The 12,985-nt window shown below is 43.1% G+C and overlaps 1 protein-coding gene across 1 annotated transcript in view; it reads right to left on the bottom strand.

Annotated features, from left to right (window-relative positions):
• Atxn7 (ataxin 7) overlaps positions 1 to 12,985 on the bottom strand; it is a 145,453-nt gene that overhangs the window by 132,011 nt on the left and 457 nt on the right.

The following is a 12,985-nucleotide window of genomic DNA, read 5'->3' on the forward strand; positions in this document are numbered from 1 at the left end:
GTTCCTTCAGGCAGTCAGATTTCATTTCTAGTGCTTACCTCAAAAAGCTTCTTCCCGGTTATGTATTATTTTGAATCTAGGAGAATTTGTTTTCTTAAAAGATTTGAGGTATAAGTTTTCATTTGGCTGGCAAAAAAAACTAGTAATTTTATGGTAAGATAGGAATATATCACTGAATTCAAAATGTATGCAAAATTTTAAGGTGCTGTTTTTTTTGAGATTTTTAAAACTTATTTATTTATTTATTTATTTATTTATTTATTTATTTATTTATTTATGAGTACACTGTAGCTGTCTTCAGACACACCAGAAGAGGGCATTGGATCCCATTACAGATGGTCGTGAGCCACCACGTGTTTTCTGGGAATTGAACTAGGGACTTCTGGAAGAGCAGTCAGTGTTCTTAACTGCTGAGCCATCTCTCCGGTCCCTTTGGAGACTTTTTTAAAGCAGCCTTTCACTCCTCACTTCTCTGTCTCATGAGTTTCTTAATGATGAGGTTAAGAAGTGCTGGTATAGGGCTCAGTTGGCCATGATACACAGGGCTTGGCAACTAACTAGATAGCATGTGAGCAGATCCGATTTAAGTCCCCAAGGCCCTGTTTCCACACCTGTATAACATGATAATAAAGCCATTATTATCCCTAGCCCAGGAGTTAACATTGAGGAAGAAGTATGCAGCACTATTCTCAGAAAGCAGGACTGTAGTAGTCACAACACAAAAGTGAACAGGAAGTCGAGTATCCCCCAGATGACTAAAATGTCTGCTATGCTTGTCTGTGGTCCTGCTCAATAAAACTGCATCATCTACTTGTCACCTCTGAATCCAGGTGGCCCTTGTGACCGGCTCTGACCAGATCTGGCAGAGTGACACCTTGTGACTCTTAAGTCTAGTCCTCGAGAAGCCTAATTCTTACCTTGTTGGAACATGGTGTCTCTGTGTGTGGAGATCTATCTGACAGCTGGAAGATGAGATCACACGCAGCTAAAAGGTGACCAAGCCTGAACCACCCACCAGCTTCAAACTAGCAGACGATGAGGCAGAGAAGGTAGCTGGGGCAAGAAATGCACTGCCCTAAGTAGAAACTGTGGAGTCACGTGTGGGGTAGAGACAGGTGACTCAGCAGCTAAGAGAGCTGCCTGCACTTCCAGGGTGCTTGAGTTGGGTAGTCACACTGGTCAGCTCACAGTCACTTGTCACTCTAGCTGCAGGGCATCTCCCCAGTAGCCCACGCACTCCTTATACTCACACAAACCCATGCACACACAAACATTTTTAAACGTCTTAAAAAGAAATTAAACCACGGCTGTTTGAAGCCAGTGTGGTTTGGAGTAGTTTGCTAAAGGGCAATACGTAAGTGATAGACGTGTTTCGTGGGCTGTCGAAGTGAAGTATCTTATATTCCAAATATTTCCTAAAGTTTCCTATAATACTGATTAAATGTGTTGTAATCAAAGCATAACTACACCACAGCCTAATGTGGCTATACTTAACCCTTAATGACTATGTCAAGGTTTCTAATTCCAGTAAACTGTATCTCAGAGGATAAAAATGAATCTCACTCTCAAATTTGACCATGGTTAAGACAGATACAACCATAGCTCAGTTTAACTGAAGATAACTGGGCAAGAAGAACTAAAAGGTAACAGAATTGCTATAATTCACTTAAAAACTAACAATCAGCCCAGAGTTTTGCTTTAAAAGACTCCAAAGACAATGAAAATCTCTAAAGTCCAGCAGCGTGGTAGACGCAGATAGCTAAGTGAAGTCATTATTCTCATTCATTCAACAAATTATTTGAAGTGCTAATTCCATGCTAGTGAGTTGTCAGCCAGTGTGTGTGTGTGTGTGTGTGTGTGTGTGTGTGTGTGTGTGTGTGCGTGCGTGCGCGTGCGTGCGCGCGCACCAAGAAAGTGAAACTAGAGAACACATTCCCGTCTTGGTTAGTGAATGTGGCCAGAAAAGCTTCTGCCCAAAGGCAAGTCTGTATACGCACGAGGAGCCACTGGCATCCGGCTCCATTATTACTAACCGGTACTGCTGTTAAGTGCTCCTTTACCCCTTTCCTTCTGTGGCTTCTTCCTCTCTGCTGCTGCTAAGCATGTGGCCTCTGCTAAGCCATGTCTCATACGTGCACCTTCTCAACAACTGTGAAGTGTTATATACAGAGGAGGAAAGTGCGGCCTGCTTCCCTCACATAGCAGACCTAGTGGGAGAGCTCGTGCTTTTCACTGCCCGCTCATGCTGCCTCTACAAGAAAAGCCGACTACATCAGAGTCAACAGATGAATAAGGAACAGCATATTCTCCTTAGCAGGAGAAAAATCGGCGTCTGCGTTTACAGAGAGCTTCCTCTGGCCCTGTTTGCATTCTTTCTTCCTATTCAAAGAGTCTGGAAAATATTAGTAATACCAAAAACCCTTTAAAGCTACATGAGGAAGTATATTTAATTTGTTCCTGACAGCACAAACCATCAATAGAATTAGTTATCACAGGGAGTGAGAGCTCACTTAGCAACAATAGGAAATGTTCTACATTATTATGCCTATATTCTTCAACAGCTTTATCATCTTCCCCAACTGAAAAGACATAAAAACATGAAAAGGGTCATCCAGAATCTCACTACCTCACGTTGACAAGTTCCTATTGGTACAGACTCAGCTTCCTTAGTTATGTGTTTACACAGTTTTGTCCATCTCTCAGAACTCCATTAGACATCCTCTCCTGTGACACTCCTTTCATGTAAATACCACTCCATACCAATAACTGCGGACCCCATTGTCTTCCCTTAAAGACTGCACAGTCCTTCACTCTATAAATGGGCCCTAACACATATTTTATCTGTCACAGGGATATACTTAGAATATGTTTTATATTCCAGTGCTAAAAAAATATAAAGTAAGGTGTAGTCTGGGGCATATGTCTGTGTATAATTGTACAATTTATTTCTTTAATTTCCTAGAAGTACACTTAGCATTTTCTTAATGGCCTGGAGTCTGCATTTTCCAAACTGTCATCCAAAATATGCACCAAGTTTAGCATTTTCTTTTTTTCCAGGAGACGAGGTCTCATTATATATCCCTGGAATCTGGGCTTTCCCAGAACATACAGAGATCCACCTGCCTCCCCTCTGCCTCCCACTAAAGACATCGGCCACTCTGATGGGCTACAAATTTAATTTTAAAAACAAGAAAGTCCCTGTGATATCTTTTATTTGGATACCATTTTCTCTCTAGACAGTATCTATATAAAAAAACAAACAAAATAAGATTGTATTCTATCCTAAGTATGTAAAATACCAACTCACTTCTCTGATACTGTATTAGGGTTATACTTTGATAGGAGGAAATTCTAAAACTCCTCATACGGTCAAATGGTTTACTTTTAGTATCACGCACCTTGAAAACTTAAGCTCTAACACAAGCAGATCAATAAATAATGTTCGAACAAAAAACCAAAAACAAAAAGCAGGACAGCTTAACATGTCATCAAATTTGCATCCTGTATAGAGCCAGGAGAGGATAGTCAGAGGGAATGAAAAGGAGAAACTAAAAGAGGCTATTCTTATGCCCAGTGAGATGGCTTAGTGGACTTGCTACCAAGTTGAATAACCTCAGTTCAATTCCCAGTACCCACACAATGGATGGAAGGAAAAACTGACTACCGTAAGTTCTACTCTGACCTGCACATAAACACACACATATTGAATGAATGAATGAATGAATGAATGAATGAATGAATGAATAAAATTTAATTAAAAAGAAGCCTTCCTTAGAATATTATGGACTGTCAGATAAATTACGCAGACATATGTACCTACATGTTCAGGACATACCAATTTGAAGCTAATCTCCAGGAAGTAAAAGACAACAGGAATGTTTGTAAAACACACACACACACACACACACACACAAATCCAGGTTTCCATAGGGAACAGCAAGGTCTAGATAGCAGGCTGAGGGGCCACTTGATTACTTTCCCTTCTGACCCAGGAGGCCACAGGAACTCTGAGAGCATGGAAGGCAGGGGTTCTCTTCAAGGCCATCACACATGACAGATTTCAATCATCAAGCTTTGCAGAGAGTTGGCAAGGTGAGAACATCTTTAGCAGTAAATAAAATTAACTAGTGACGCTTTGTAAGAATGTGCTAAAACAGGAGTGCCACTGAGGATTAGTAGCAACTTCTTGACTGGAGGTTTATCCTACTGGGAATACAGCATTAGATCAAGCTGTCATACCAAAAGCACATGGGGGAGCAAACACCGTCACGGGTGCACGCAGGCAGTAGACTGGCTGGGGGTGTCACTAGTCTATACTACGCTTCCTGTGTCTTACTGGAGGAGAGAGGCTGGGATGGGTTTCCTGTGGTTCACACTGACTTCCAGCTTACTCCAGAGTTAAGTTGGCCTTGATCCTGCTTCCGTCTCCAAGTGCAGACGTTACAGGCATGCACCACTTCTACACCTGACTAAATCTGGGAATGTGCAAGTGAGGGTCCACAGGGCAACTCCAGTGGCTATCTACACACAGAACAGACTATGAATGGCTTTTATCTCTTTAAATACTTAAAAATAATGATCTTATGCCATATGAAGATGTTGTGAAATCCAGATGTTAGTGTTCATAAATGAAGTTTCACTGTAACAAAGCCACTGTCATCCATTTCTCCCTATGATGGTGGGGTTGAGTAAGTAGAGAAAACTAGACAGATGGCAAAGTTCAAAATAGTCACCCTCTGATCCCTCACAGATGTTGTTCTCGGCCATTAAACCAAGTAACTTGTAAACAAATTACAACTTCAAATTTGCCAGCTTTCTTGATTTGGCCAATACCATAGCCAGAATTCTGACACAACCTTCCAGTTTCACAGAGAGTAACTCCACACCACAGACAATAAACGAGTCTTGATAGCTCCTATGGGTGCTGGGTGCAGCCACAGTCATGAGATGGAAAAGGTCCTCCTGGATTAAAACTAAGATGATGGGGATGGCAAGATGTGGGTGACGATGTCAGCGAGCTGCCTGGCATCTGAGTTTGATCCCCAGAAGAAGGAAGTTCTTCTAGTTGTCCCCTGATCGCTGCATGCACACCAGAGCATGCTCACATCCACACTGACTTGCACACAAGATAATAATTTTTAAAATTATAATAAAAATTCTTTAAAAGAGGAGGCATCATTGGGAGCTGGAGAGATGGCTCAGCAGTTAAGAGCACCGACTGCTCTTCCAGAGGTCCTGAGTTCAATTCCCAGCAGCCACATGGTGGCTCACAACCATCTGTAATGGGATCTGATGCCCTCTTCTGGTGTGTCTGAAGACAACTATAGTCTACTCAGATAAATAAACTCTTAAAAAAAAAAAAAAGGAGGCATCATTTAGAATGTCAATGAGACAATGTGGATAATCAAAGATATCCTTCGAAAGGGAGTCCGATATGTTTTCTAAGATGAGAATTAATGTCTCTCAAAATGTCTACCACCTTCAGGACACTTAGGGTCCCAAGAAAGAGCAAGTCTTTTGGATCTGTTAGCCTATTTAATAACCATCTTCTCTATTTAAAAATTCTGGTCCACAACTGGCCCAAAGTAAACCAAGCAGAGATTTTAGGAATGAGAGTCAAACCCCAGTTCAAGTCTGAAGCCAACACTGATCATATTGTCCGATCCCAAAGCAGCAGACAGGAGTGTGCCCGTGAATGACAAGAACAGCCAAAGGCACAGAAACAGTACAAGCAGATTTAGTTTTAAAGCCAAAGCATTTTTGTTTGTTTTGGAACAAGGTTTCTCCACATAGCCCTGACTGTCCTGAACTCTATGTAGACCAGGCTGGACAGGAACTCACAGAAATCCACCTGCCTCTGCTACTAGAGCTCTTATTGAAGGACAGCACCACAATTCTGGGCCCAAGTATTTTAGATATGTCATCCACACACCTCAAATTCCTTGTTTCCTAATGCCCCTGCTTCCTTCAACATTTAGAGGAAAATATAGCCCAGTTCTGAAACACTGATTTTCCCTGTAGAGAAAAGTCAACACTGATAGCCAAGTCGGAGGGTCTTTTAGTGACCATGGAGCTGAAAGTGCAGCACACTGATAGAACAACACAGGAGGAGGTGAGGACTCCAGACAGGAGGAGGTGATGGACGCCAGACAGGAGGAGGTGATGGACACCAGACAGGAGGAGGTGATGGACTCCAGACAGGAGGAGGTGAGGACTCCAGACAGGAGGTGAGGACTCCAGACAGGAGGAGGTGAGGACTCCAGACAGGAGGAGGTGAGGACTCCAGACAGGAGGAGGTGAGGACTCCAGACAGGAGGAGGTGAGGACTCCAGACAGGAGGAGGTGATGGACTCCAGACAGGAGGAGGTGAGGACTCCAGACAGGAGGAGGTGAGGACTCCAGACAGGAGGAGGTGAGGACTCCAGACAGGAGGAGGTGATGGACTCCAGACAGGGAGGTGAGGACTCCAGACAAGGGGAGGTGAGGACTCCAGACAGGAGGAGGTGAGGACTCCAGACAGGAGGAGGTGGTAGCACACATTTTAGGGATTACAGACTAGAACACACACTCTCAGTTTTTAACTTAGGGCTTTTTCTTTTAAACTACAAATAAAAACAAATGTTAAAAAGAATCTCCCTCACAGAAAAAGCACTCCCTGTTCCCATCTGTGCACCAGCCACGTCTTCTGTGTTGTTCAACATGACACTTCCACCATCCCGTAAGTGCTACAGTATGAGGATCACTCACTCCTCACACATTTTTGAAAACATGGTTTTTATACAGCATTCTGCATAATACTTAAGCTGTATGGAAATTATGTCTATTATTAGCATATTCCATGATTGTACATATTCACTCAGAAAAGTTTTAATTGTTTTGTAAACTCATCTTGTGGGCGAACCAATGGGCTCAGAACTTCATGCAAAACTCCATGCTGGATATCTCTACTTAGTAGGTAATTACAAGGCCTGGAAGTAAGGAGACATAGAGGAGAAGAAACCAAACTGGAGCTTCACCCTGTTTTAACTCAGAAGTTGCCTTTTGCCCACCATTTCTGCTGTCAAGCAAAGATACAAGTACATTCCTCAGTGTCATTATCGTCCAGGCAGACGATATAAATAGGCAGAGAAATAAAGTAGAATTAAAGGAACCTTTGAAGGCCAGCATCAAGCTCAACTCTGCTTCTTCACTTGCTGTTTATATTTTTATAAACTATATCTAGTATATCTTTAGATATAATAAAGACAGTCACAGTGAAGCCAGAAGCAGCATGCCAGTCTGGCTTGCCTTGTGCCTATGTAGTCAAGGCTTACCACCTAACTGCCAAAGCTTTGCCCCCCGAACACCATACAATCAGACTGAAAACAACCTCTGAAAGTACTCAGAACAAGGACCGAGTTTGTTGTGTCTGGGGTCTTAGAAATGATTGTTCTTGGGGCCTGAAAGATGGCTCAGAGAGGTTAAGAGTAATGGCTACTCTTCCAGAAGTCCTGAATTCAATTCCCAGCAACCACAAGGTAGGTTCATAACCATCTATAATGAGATCTGGTGCCCTCTTCTGGCCTGCAGGCATACTGTATACATACACTGTATACATAATAAATAAATCTTTTTTTTTTTAAAAAAAGAAATGATGGGTTTTTTTTGCGGGTATCAGAAAAAGAGTAACAGTCACTGCTGGTGACTAGTGTAGCCACTATGAACTAAGTATGGTGGCTCCTCAGAAGGTGAGATATAACACGTCCACCTAGACCACTCCTGCACATAGACAGTTCCCAAGATCTTCATATCCTACTACAGAGAACTCATCCATGTACACTGCTCCTCTACCCACTATAGCAAAAAAATGTAAACAGCCTAGGTGTCCCTCAATGGATAAACAGACAATGGAGATGTAGTATATTTATACAATGGAGCTCTACTCTGCTTTAAAGATGACTGAATTTTTGAAATTTGCAGCTAAACGGATGAAGCTAGAAACAATTCTCCTGAGTGAGGTAACACACACTGAGAAAGACAAATGCCACGCATGTGTTTTTTCCCATACAAGGATGCTAGCTTGGAATCTTTAGATATGTGTATTTAAATTGGACGACCAGTAGCAGAAGGCAGAGAATAGTAAGGGGATGTGGAAGGGACAGGGATGGGTTTTCAAGGACAGGGGTAGAGCAATGGTGCTTATGAAGGGAGCAAGAGCAATAAGGGAACAGGGGTGGTAAATGGGAAGTCAGGGTAAAAGTGAGCACGACACAAAAGACGTGTTAGAATGCACACACACACACACACACACACACACACACACACAAAGGCATGCACACACACACACAGACACACGAATAAACGGGGGTGGCAGGGAGCCACCTAATAACAGGCAAGGGGAGTGAGCGAGGACTACAATCCATTCCCCAGATATCTCAGGCTTTCAAGTATAAGCCCAGAGTCAGGAATGGGTTACTTTGTTCTGAGATGGTTTGTGAGTTCCTCAAAGACTACCAACCACCCAATTACAAGCTATTACCATCGCTCTGGGTTATGCTTCAGAAGGTGATGGTAATACCCTAGTGCTGACGACACCACAAGCCTGACACATAGAATATAGAAAAATCAAGTGGTAATGACCTGGAAGCTGCACCCTTCCTGGCTAGGTTTCATGGTGTTAGAAGGTCTTATGTACACTTGAGGGGGAAGAAAATCACCTACAGTCTTGCCAAGAGCTACAATAATGGCTGGCCTGATACATTTGCCTGCTGGTATAACAGAGGCATGAACATTACAGGGGTAGCCGACCGATTTCTGTTTGGATTTAAAGCCTGCACCACAATATGAACCCTATTCCTAATACTGATTCTGGCTTCTAGAAGGACATCTAAACTATTATTTTGCTGTAGGGACAAAGTAATTAACTGTCCCTTAGGTTCTTATCTTTACCCTCACAGAGTTGTGCATTTCTCAACACTCATCAAAGCAGCTCCCTTTTGGAGTAGCTACTGTCACAGAGACTTAATGTGCAGGTTAGAGACTGCCATGCACTCGGATGTCTAAACAGGGTATTTGTATCACCCCCAAGGCTAAAGTAGCATAAGGAATGGCGTGTGTGAAAAGATTTGAAAAGCCATGGGGAGCTTGTACTCGATCAAGCCTATCTGGGGAAGACCGTGGGAGAAGTTTACGAAGTGCCTTCTCTCTAAGTGAGGCGTTATTGGCAGCTGATGGCTTCTGGGAGTCAGAGGGCCAGTTTCTTCAAAGATGGAAGCCCTGAGAGGCTAGCCTTGCTCAGGAGATGGAAGCCCTGAGAGGCTAGCCTTGCTCAGGAGATGGAAGCCCTGAGAGGCTAGCCTTGCTCAGGAGATGGAAGCCCTGAGAGGCTAGCCTTGCTCAGGAGATGGAAGCCCTGAGAGGCTAGCCTTGCTCAGGAGATGGAAGCCCTGAGAGGCTAGCCTTGCTCAGGAGATGGAAGCCCTGAGAGGCTAGCCTTGCTCAGGAGATGGAAGCCCTGAGAGGCTAGCCTTGCTCAGGAGATGGAAGCCCTGAGAGGCTAGCCTTGCTCAGGAGATGGAAGCCCTGAGAGGCTAGCCTTGCTCAGGAGATGGAAGCCCTGAGAGGCTAGCCTTGCTCAGGAGATGGAAGCCCTGAGAGGCTAGCCTTGCTCAGGAGATGGAAGCCCTGAGAGGCTAGCCTTGCTCAGGAGATGGAAGCCCTGAGAGGCTAGCCTTGCTCAGGAGATGGCCCCGCACCACGCACATACGAGCAGAACCACAGAGGAAACCTTCCAGTTTGCATGACGCTGTGTCTCTATATTTCCCATTGTTAATTCTGCATCTGCACAGTGCTTAAGTGATGGCAGGATTTTGGTACTGTCATTTCCATGGCCCATCACCAGGGTTTGCTTTTGTAAATGTTCTTCCTTCCTCACCTGTCTAAAGGCAAGCTAGTAAAGTATCAGGTTATAATAAAGAGCCGACAGCCAGTAGCTGGGCAGGAAGTAAGGGAGTGAACTTCTGGACAAAGTAGTTATGCAGAGAGAAGAGAAGCAGGAGAGGGAACAGGCAGTCACCACAGTGGAATAGAGCAGTACTGAGCTAGCCACACAGCCAGAGACTAGACAGTCAGGTTAAGTTAGTTAGACAGGCTAGCTGGGAGATTCCCAAGCAAGAGGCCTAGGCTTTAAACTTCACCTGCAGCCTGTCATTATTTATAATGCTGGTGGGTTGAGGGAAGTCCTGCTGTATAGAACTAGATGAGTTGAATTAGCATTTTTAAAAGAGGGTGATGGAGGGATAAGGAGAAGGCTCTGGGGATAAGGGTACTGGCTACTCTTCCAGGGGACCCAAGTTTGATTCACAATTCCCACATGACATCCCCAAAATGCCTGTAACTCCAGTCCCAGGAGATCTAATACCTTCTCCTGGCCTCTGTAGGCACCAGGCATGCACATTGCATACAGACAAGCATGCTAGCAAAACACCCATACACATGTAATCAAAATAAGTAAATATTGAGAAAGAGAGAGAGAGAGAGAGAGAGAGAGAGAGAACGAACATCAAGTTGAAGGAAAAGGGTACAGATTCACAGGTGGGAAGGAGAGTGGAGCTGATCAAAACATATTGTATGCACAAATTAATATTAAAGAAAATATCTGAATGGTGGTTGTTTTTAAAAAGATGCATCTTTATAACTTTATATCCTATTTGTAGAAAAATATACATTTTGCTTGGGAGGTTCGGGAGATAGCTCAGCAGTTAAGAGTATTTGTTGTTCTTGGAAAGGACCTGGTTTAATTCCCAAGATCCACATGGTGGCTCACAACCATCTATAACTCTAGTTCTAGGGCATCCAATGGCCTCTTCTGACCTCCATGGACAGCAAGCATACATCTGGTAGTAGGGCACATATATACATATATGTAGGTAAAATACATATAAAATAAATCTAAAAAAAATATTTTTAAAGAATTGGTTGATACTTACAGACCCCTAAAGGTCTACAGACCAGAATAATTTTTTCTCTAAAAGCAAACGAGAAATGCTTACCTTTTCCCCCCACAAACCTCAACATACCTGGAAAGAAAGTGACTGAGAAAATGCCTACAAAAGACTGCCTGTCTATGGTGCAATTTCTGGAGTGACTGATGTGGGAGGGTCCATAGATTGTGGGTGGTACCACTCTGGGCAGGTGGTCTTGAAATGTTTCTCACCCCATTACAAACCCTAGCTATGACACCAAAAAGACAGACCCCTCGGTTCTCTCATCACTCTTTATATTTTCAGGAGGAAAATGTTAAATAAATATGCTAACTTCCTTAACTAATATCTCATATTCTTAAAAAAGAGGGAACTAGTGACTGCAAGTTCAAGTCAGCTTTTCAGTAGCTTAAAACACAGACTTCCCAATTCTGTGCTTCCGCCTGTCAAAATCCATGCCCCCCACCCCCCAAAAATAAAGAAAAAGAAGCCTGAGTAAAGCAGAGAGCTTGAGTCCATCCCCCTTTAACAGCAAACAAATAAAAAGATCATTTCTATAAAATTCATTGCAAGATGTTCTCTCAACACATATAATAAACAGATTCCTCACATGTTCAACTTATAGGTTCTTGTCAATGCAGTAACAAATCCAATTATATAGTTTGAAGAAAACTCCAGAGACTTCAAAAGGCTCATATATTTCCTATTACTTGGTCTCCTGAGCCAATAATGTTCAGGAATGTTTATCTTCAAATACACTCCAAGTTTTTTCACTTACTTGTGGTCTCATTATTTTATTTTATTTTATTCTTTTCAGCCCTGCCTAAAAAAAGTGAGTCATCAAAGAAACTTATGAAAGGGGTCTGGCCAGGGTTCGTCTGTGAAAACCTGACAGAGTAGCTCCCAGCAGCTATCGTCATAAAGGGCAGTGCTGGTTTCCCAGGAAAACATTAACAATTATTTGACGTCACTACATAACCGTTTCCAAGTCAGCAAGATGCTGATAAGATCAAGAAATGCTGTTTAAAAGTATCCTTTCACTACTTGTCAGTTTTCTTGTAAACAAGAAGTCTCCCAACCAAAGTGTTACTCAGAACAGAGAAATATGCAGCTGATATTCCATTGACAGTGTTTAACGGTACTTATGTTTGGTTTTGGTTCGGTATTTTGTTGTTGCTGCTGCTGCTGCTGCTGCTGCTGCTGCTGCTGCTGCTGCTGCTGCTGCTGTTTTGTGTATGGGGAGTGCCTATAGCTCAGCTAGCCAAAAATTCCATCTTCAGACCTAGATTAGCCTCAGCTCGCAGACCTGCCAGCCCAGCTGGGTGTAAAGGCATGGCTACCTACCACACACCACCCTGCTGAATTTAAGATTAATATTATCCTTCTTCCTACACAAAGGAAATGAACAGGGTCCAAAGTCCAAGCTAGGAAGAGCCTTTAGGCCAGCACTCTTTCAAAAAGTAAGCAAGCACTTCCACATTTAGAAGCGGCCAGCTATGCTTCAAAATCTTCATTCAGGGTAATTTCTGCCTTTGTGACAAAAGTCAATACTTGTATTTGATATACACATAGTTCTGCCTAGAGGTAAAAAACCACCTCACTTGAATGATCCCAAGTTTTCTGCTGAAGAACTGAGGAAACACAGGGCAGATGCTGGGATCACACTTAAGAAATCTGAGCAATGAAACTGACCCCACACAGTTGCTTTATGCAAGATGGGAAGGTTCAGGGGACTTGAGATCATGAAAACTGGTAAACAAAAACCTGGGTTCCAGTAACGAACTCTACCCTGTTGGACGCCAAATCAACTCTCACCACGTACATGGTTCCATTTAGAAGAACACTCAGAAAAGTTGAATCAAAGTGACTTTTTCTCCCTCAGAGGAGATGACACTATAACCTGCAGTGTGCTCCAGAAATGTATGTGTACTCCGCACGTCCAAGCAACGTTTTTACAATGAGCAGCACCACCTCCCCCAACACCTACTTTCAACTTCCCTTTAAGAAGCATTTTTTGAAAAGCG

The sequence above is a fragment of the Rattus norvegicus genome, chromosome 15 (genome assembly GCF_036323735.1).
Source record: "Rattus norvegicus strain BN/NHsdMcwi chromosome 15, GRCr8, whole genome shotgun sequence".
NCBI lineage: Eukaryota > Metazoa > Chordata > Mammalia > Rodentia > Muridae > Rattus > Rattus norvegicus.